Genomic DNA, 8,221 nt, shown 5'->3' with positions numbered 1-8,221 from the left:
AGAACCACCAGATCCAATCTAGACACCGTCATGGAGGGGTTCACCACTTCCATTGGTGCCTCTCCGATGATGCGTGAGTAGTTCTTTGTAGACCTACGGGTCTGTAGTTAGTAGCTAGATGGCTTCCTCTCTCTCTCTCTCTTGATTATCAATACAATGGTCTCTTGGAGATCCATATGATGTAAGCCTTTTTGCGGTGTGTTTGTTAGGATCGGATGAACTTTGAGTTTATGATCAGATCTATGTTTTTATCCATGAAAGTTAGTTGAGTCTTTTTTGAACTCTTATGGGCATGATTGCTTATAGCCTCGTATTTCTTCTCCGATATTTGGGTTTTGTTTGGCCAACTTGATCTATTTATCTTGCAATGGGAATAGGTGCTTTGTAGTGGGTTCGATCTTACGGTGCTTGATCCCAGTGACAGAAGGGGAACCGACACGTATGTATCGTTGCTACTAAGGATAACAAGATGGGATCTATATCTCCGCAATAGATAAACGGATCTTGTCTACATCATATCATCATTCTTATTGCATTACTCCATTTTTCCATGAACTTAATACACTAGATGCATGTTGGATAGCAGTCGATGTGTGGAGTAATAGTAGTAGATGCAGGCAGAAGTCGGTCTACTAATCTTGGATGTGATGCCTATATAATGATCATTGCCTACATATTGTCATGATTATTTGAGGTTCTATCAATTGCCCAACAGTAATTGTTTTCGCACCGTTTGCTATTTTTCTCGAGAGAAGCCACTAGTGAAACCTACGCCTCCTGGGTCTCTTTTCATCATATTTGCCTTTGTGATCTATTTTCCGTTGCATTTATTTTCAGATATATTAAACCAAAAGTACAAAAATACCTTGCTGCAATTTATTTGTTCCGTGATCCATTTATCCTATCTACCACTTTTACCTCACGTTGTTTGCCTATCTTGAGGCGCCGTACCCGGAAGGGATTGACATCCCCTTTAACATGTTGGATTGCGAGTATTTGTTATTTGTGTGCAGGTGTTGTTTACGTGGTGTGAGGAGGTTCTCCTACTAGTTCAATAACCTTGGCCTCATCACTGAGGGAAATACCTACCATCGCTATACTGCATCATCCCTTCCTCTTTGTGGAAATACCGACATCGTTCTAGCAGACATCATGTCGCCCCTCGTGACACCCAAGGGGATGGCTGAGGCGGAGCAGAAGAGCAACATTGCTCCCACACCGATCTTGCCCGCTCTCTGCCATCTCGGCACTCATGATCACAACGACGACGGAAACTAGCGGCAAGGGCAGGAATGCCACCCTGAACGGGCCAGGCAACAGGAATGCCCTACAAATCCCATTCGGGAGAAAGGAGCGATGTGCAAGGGTACCAATTTTTATCTCTTTGCCACTCTCACTCTTTGACAATCGTGCTACTCTAGGTTTCAACATCATCAATGTCGATGAGCTCACGCGATGCTCGGTCCAGCCTTTACCCTGCTTAGGGAAATCCTGAGTAAATCGCCAGTGCAAGTCCGTTGATTGACGCCCCAACAAGCATGCACCAGCAAGGCCGCCCGCGTTTGCATGGATTTTGTGCCATCTGCCATTGGATTGGTTAAGAGGTGTGGAGGGGAAGAGAGGGAAACCGGTCGTACCTAACGCCAGTCCTGCCACCCCAAGTTGTATGTGCTTCTAGCCAACCCGTGCCGAGAGCTGGAGGTTGATATACAAGCAATGCAGTCCTTCCCGGAACATGCGAGCCATGCAAGAAGCCACAGCCATGGGAGGAATAGATGGAGACACATATAAGAGGTAAGTTCATGCTACCTTTGCATTATTTCGGAATTTTGGATTTGCATACTTGTTTATCCCTCGAGTATCTAAGTGTTCGTATGAAGGAATCTTGTGCGAGATGGTACCTATGCTAGATTCTTGTCTGCACCCTTGTTCCGATCGTAGTCTGCTCACGGAACGAGTGGCTGCATCGGAAACTACTGAGGAAAACCTGTTGGGACACATCCACGCCAAAATAACTGTTAAGGGCTAGACTCTTATGACCATTGCAGCAATATGATACTGGCAGGCAACCTGAATGTACATAGGGACTAATCGTACGAACACCACATGGATAAAACTCGACAGGGATAAACGTGCACTTCAGATTAAGAAAAAACATCGAGTTCACATGAAACATAAGCAGAGCAACATCTAAACATAGGACATGCATCATTGTTTTGGTTACAGGCCAACACAGTGGCGAGAATGGTTCAGCGCCGGGCCTGGCGGCTTCATGAAGTAGTGGGGACACCAAGAACCTTGTCGGCAAGGGGGGTGGCCTTCTCTTCGGCAGCAAGAACGTCTGCACCCGGCGGCGGCTTCCTGAAGCTGTCATTAAGATCGAGATCTGGGTGACGGCAGGCAAGGTTGCTTAGGACCATGAAGAGGGCATTGCGGGCGAGCCTCCTGGATTCAATTGTGAAGCAACCAACCCTTCCTTCTTGATGCACTTTCAGCATCTCGACCAACTCATTAAAGAAGACTCCTAGTTTTGCGCTGGGGGCCTCCTTCTTGCTGGCCGAGTAAACTGGCCCTTTCATGCCCATCGCTGCGGTTTGGGCAGCAAGGCGTTCGACATTTTTTATCAAGCTCTTGGTCCAGAGGATGACCTGCTGAGATTCATTTGCCAGCTTGTCCTCTGCATCCTTCCGAAGGCGCCTTGCGGTATCCAGATCCTTCGACAAAAGCTGTTCGCGGGACTCAATGGATTCTATCGAGCTTTCCAAGGAGCCGATCCTGGCCTTCAGATCTTTGATGGTGCCGTTGGCAACTTCGAGGCCTTGGCTCTTGTAGGAGAGTTGTGATTGCGTGCCCTTCAGGAGGGACTCTGCTTTCTGCGCCTCTTCCTTGAGGTCCGAGACCTCCCAGGCACTCTCGGCAAGCTTCTCCATCAGTTCAGCCACCTGCCGGCCAAGGTACGCCTTGGCGGTAGAGGCAGTGGCGAGATCATTGACAAGCTTCTTCAGTCGGGCAACAGAGTCAGTAGTGAGAGCATCCAGGGTGGCCTTGTGCTTGTCCTCCAGTTTCTTGGTGCGCTGCCGCACAAGGACCTCCAGATCATCATCTCTGGCAGGGAGAGTGGCCTCAAGCCTCTCCTCCCAGAGAGAAATCTCCTGCTCCCTAGCATTCAGAAGCACTTTGCGGTCCGGCAAGCGCGCCTCCCGAGCAATGACGTCCTCCTTTGCCATCGAGATTGTTTCCTGCTGCCTCAAGAGGACCTGAAACTGCTTGCCATGCTAGTCATGCAACTCGATGCCTTTATCCTTCAGCTTATGGTCCACCTTGTTAGCGGACTGGCGCTGCTCCTTGAGCTCCTGCCACTTCCGGCTATGCCGCTCCCGCATCTCTTTAAGGCCTGCCACCACGGACTCCATGAAGGACATGTCCATGGAGACAACAACAAAATCATCCACCTCTTCGACTCCTTGGTACAACGACGTCAAGATGTGCTGGAGTTCTTCGTCAAGATCTGTGCTTGTCGCCATTGATGGGCTGGGGGCTCCAAGCCCGGGCTATGCAAGCACTAGCGCCAGATGGCTCGAAGACGGTGGCGGGACCTCCACTAAGGTGCCAAATGGAGGGAGGGGGCCCATGGTCTGGAGGGGTATCTTCTCCTCGACCACGACCCCTGATCCAGATACGCTGCTAGGGATTTCCTCGGGTTCCTTCAGGGGACCCAGGACGCCCCCGGCAGCATGCTCCCGCTCCTCTGCGGCAGCGATCTTGGCGGCTTCATCCGCTGCGTCCTTCCCAATGTTAGCTACCTCATCCAACAAGTCTGGCTCCTCACTCAAGGGGTCTGCAAGTGGATTCAGCAATCAGTGGCAGAAGGATAGAATTGCTTGATAGGACAAGAGAGCGAAGCAAGGTGGTAAGAAAGAAAAGAGAATAGATAGATTACTCGGAGGAGTCTGCCGGGTAGAAGCTTTAGTTTCTCCGGCAACGTTAGTTGTCGGGTCAAGGCCGGACTCTTCCGTGGAGACCCTTGGCGGGGATCCATCGACTCTATCAACGAGCGGGGTGGGCTCCTCCTGGAGAGGCTCGTCCTGGGTGGTCCCCTCCCCTCCTTGGGCATCATTGGAGGGGAGATCTCCACCATCACCCCAGCAAAAGGGACTTCCTCTGTACTTTTGGGCCGGGGACTAAGCTGGGGACTTGGTGTCGGGACGTTCGCGATGCTCCCTACCGGGCATGGCCCTCCCGTCGCCATCGTCGATGGCTCCGTGCGCCTGAGCCGCTTGATCCGATGGGTTTGGGTCTCCGTCTCCTCCTCCTCCTCCCTGTTAACAAGCAGGCAAGATCAGTCAGCAAATGCAAGCAAGCATACTAAAGATAATACAATAAAAGGAGAGAAGGAGGGGAGCGGTCTCCTTTACTCTTCATCTATGAGCATGGAGTTTAGCTCGAAGCCTATGGGTGGCGAGGGCGCCCTGCCCCTCTTCAGGGGAGGGGGAACAGAGCACTCTGGCAGCCTCAAGTCTTGCCGATGCGCAGGATGCTCCGATGAAGATGAGCTAAGTGAAGAGCTTGAACTCGATTGGGCACTAGAGTCGCCCTCCATAGCTGCCGACTGCTTGGCGGGAAGGGCTCTGGCCTCGGAGAGCCAAGGAGAATGCCGACTTACAACTTCGAGAACACTGATCTTGGAGGCGATATCCTTCGTCCTCCTGGCGGCAGGCGCAGGATGTGAGCCTGCCGCTCCCTGATTGGCCGCCCGTTTGCGAGGGCATGGGCCCAAGATTGGCTCGGGGGCTTGAGGGCCTTCTGCGAGCCATCCCTCCTCAAGTACCACCGCTTCCTCAACCCCTTCTTCCTCTAGGGCCTCTGTTGCCACGACATACACAACCTCGATTCCGGAGGCCCATCCTCGACAGGCTCTTCCCCGAAAATCTCTTTTGAGACCTGTGTCCCACCCCTGCCATGGGAAGAGCTTTCATCTCCAGATTTCCCTCTTCCTTTTGCTGCCTTCCTGGCCTTCACCCCGCTGCTGCAGCTTGGGCCACATTGTCTTCCTCAAGCCGTTTCTTAACCACCTCCACCTTGGAGGTGCGCTTGTACATTCTAGTTTCCACCTTAGTGGCCCTTTCTACTAAGGTGGAAGACCATGCCAGGTCTTCATCAAAAGTGGGTAATTGCCAGTCACCTGAAGTCCATCGGCATTACAGTGCGACATCCATTGCAAGATCTGATTCCTGGCAGAGTTGATGTTCAACGGGATGATGTGTGCCAATAGCTTAAACAGCCCAAAGTGGCCGAATAGCTGATCGCACAACTAGGCATGGCCATAAACTGTTAGGTTGTTAGCCAGGACAGGAAGCAATCTCATCCTATCTCCAACATCTCCGTACTCCCAGGCGAATCTGTCCCTTTTCTATAGAGGAGCGATATGGTGAAGGAGGAAATCCGCCCTACGTGCTCGACGGTCAGCCCAACAGTCTTCAGACGGGTAATCCTGTTTATTGCTGAGCGGAGACTGTCCTCGGAGAGGCCAAATGCCCTCCAGACATTGTCGCGCTCAAGGCATTCCGTCCGTGCCTGGAAAAATTCAGGGGCCTTTTCATCCCGAATCCAACACTAGTCTCCCCTCCACTCCTCCCATCTGCTGTGTTGCTGGCCAGAGATGTAATCCCAATTCTCTCTTGGCACAACCCGTGGCATCCAACTTATGTTCCCGAAACGGTGGTTCTTGTTCTCCACCCGCGGGATGAAATAGTGCCTGAACAGATCAATGTTGGGGGCCACCCCAACGAAGTTCTCACACAAATGGGCAAAGATCGCCATGCACGCCATTGCGTTTGGCATGAAATCTAAAAGATGGAATCCATAGACCACCATCATCGCCTCAAGAAAATCCGAGAAGAGAGGGCAGAGACCGTAGATGAAATATGCGCAGAAAAATTTGTATGATTCTGGCGGATCCCCCTTCCCCTCCGCCAGAACCTTGGGAGCGCCGTGCCCCTTCGGGACTTACCTTCCCCACAAGTATCCATACCTCACCTACAGCACATCACCATCGAGATGCGACGGGTAGAAGACGACGTCTCCCCTTTGTTTCTTGTCCAGCTTCGTAGCCCTCTTGCTCCCCTCGGCGGCCGCCTCTTTTGCGGCGGTCGTCGGCTTTCCCCTAGTCGTGGTTTTCTTCCCCATGTCCCCAAGTTGTGGTGGGGGCACGGGAAGGAGATTGGAAAGGGGTCGGAGGTAAGCATGGGCAAAGAGAAGGAGTAGTTGCTTGGCTTGCAGAGGAAGATGATGGGGATGCGAGGCAAACCGTGAATGGGCAGTACCCTTCCACGTTTTCCCCTCTTAAGGGACGACGTGGGGAGAGGGCGTGACTCTTCAGAAAAGTTACCATTTTTACATTAACTACTACAGTCCCACGCCCCCACAACTCGCGATAATGGCGCGAAGTGGACGTTGGATTGACTGGTCATCATGACGAACCATGATGCCAGCATCCTTTTTCTGCCACGTGCCCGTGCACTGTTTGGGGCCTAGCCCAACATTCCCAGCGACACGTATGGCTCAGGCCCGGGCGCTTCTGTCTGGGAACACAGACAGGGGTTTATGTTTCCCCTGACTTGTGCATGGACAGCAAGCCAACAGGCCCGGGACAAGATTACAGCACCAGGATCAAACCAAGCATGAGGGATAAATTCCTTTGAAGGATCCAAGTACAGATCAAGAAGACCAAGATGAGCCAGAGAAGCAAGATATCGCTAAGGAAAGAACCTCCCTTGCTGGGCAGGCGTGCCTGGCAAGGTTGGGTTTGCCCCACGAGCAAGCTTCTAGATCGTCCCGGCAGGCCTGTCGAGGCTTGTGGAGGCAAGCCATGCCACCGCTCCACCTCACAAGCAACGCAAGTCATTGATCAATGCGGTTTTAAGCTCCTAAGTGACTAGTGATTTCTTCTTGCCACATGGCAGCCACTTCCTACAGCAAACACCTCCATATGACACCTGTCCTGAGACGTGTCAAGCAAACAACCCGACAAGGGTTGTCGGGCATGCTGTGATGGACATTAGATGGCACATTTAATGCGCTCTATCAGCCTGCAGAGTTAGGTATGATAGCACTGTTTGCTATCTAATCAGTACGTAAAGACTAATTAGCCACTGTGGTGACCACTTAATCTATAAAAGGAGGCCCATGGCGACCATAGAAAGGGTTGGCTGATTCGAACCCTCACACATTCATACGCGCATAGCCACTCTCTCCCCAAGGCAACCTGTCGGGCAAGTGCGCCGCGTTTGCCACCATTTTTCCACCATCAATCCACCAAAGCAGGAGTAGGGTTTTACGCCTCACGGCGGCCCGAACTTGGTAAAACTGCCCGTGTGATCTCTGCCGCGCTGTGCTACGCATCTCCGCTCTTTGTGCAACGTGCCCATCCCCCCACCGAACCAGAAAGGGGCTCATGTCCCCATAGGTGGCCGTGGTTTTCCATGCCATAACCATTTTAGTATTGCCTCTAGGGCATATTTCCATCACCTTGGATTCCTTGACGGACTCGGTACCTTCGTGCATATCAACCAAAGTATCGAAAATTTCCTTTGCATTCTCGAGGCGGCTACTTGTTGAACTCCCCGGGGCACAAACCATTGAAGAGAATGTTGGATGCTTGAGCGCTCTATTGCAACACCTTCAATTCTTCTGTGGTTGCTTCACGATCCAGTTCTTTACTATCCTCAAAGAATTCACCTTGCAAGCCAAGACGAACAACAACCCAAACGACGAGGTTATGACCAAGAATATGCATTTTCATATTATGCTTCCAACTAGCAAGGTTTGTACCAACAAAATATGGACCTCTATGGTGGTAGTTTCCCTCACTAGACGCCATACTCTCCTAGGTTGTGAAACAAATGTAATGGAGACCAAAGCTGCGATACCACTTGTAGGATCGAAAGTATGTCTACAGGGGGGTGATTAGACTACTTGACCAAATAAAATGTATCCTTTTCCCAATTTTAGTTGTGGGCAAATTTTAGTAATTCTTGCTAGTCTAGTATCACCGTAACATGCACTTCTAAGAGTATAGCAGCGTAAAGTAAAACATTGTACATGTAATTAAAGGAGGGGTTTGGAGATTTCAAACACCAGGAAGGCATGGTGATTTTTGACATGGTTCTGATAGGTGGTGCTATCGTATGTCCACGTTGATGGAGACTTCAACCCACGGAGG

The sequence above is a fragment of the Triticum dicoccoides genome, chromosome 1B, assembly GCF_002162155.2.
Source record: "Triticum dicoccoides isolate Atlit2015 ecotype Zavitan chromosome 1B, WEW_v2.0, whole genome shotgun sequence".
In the NCBI taxonomy this organism is placed as follows: domain Eukaryota; kingdom Viridiplantae; phylum Streptophyta; class Magnoliopsida; order Poales; family Poaceae; genus Triticum; species Triticum dicoccoides.
Note: the sequence above shows the minus strand (reverse complement) of the source record.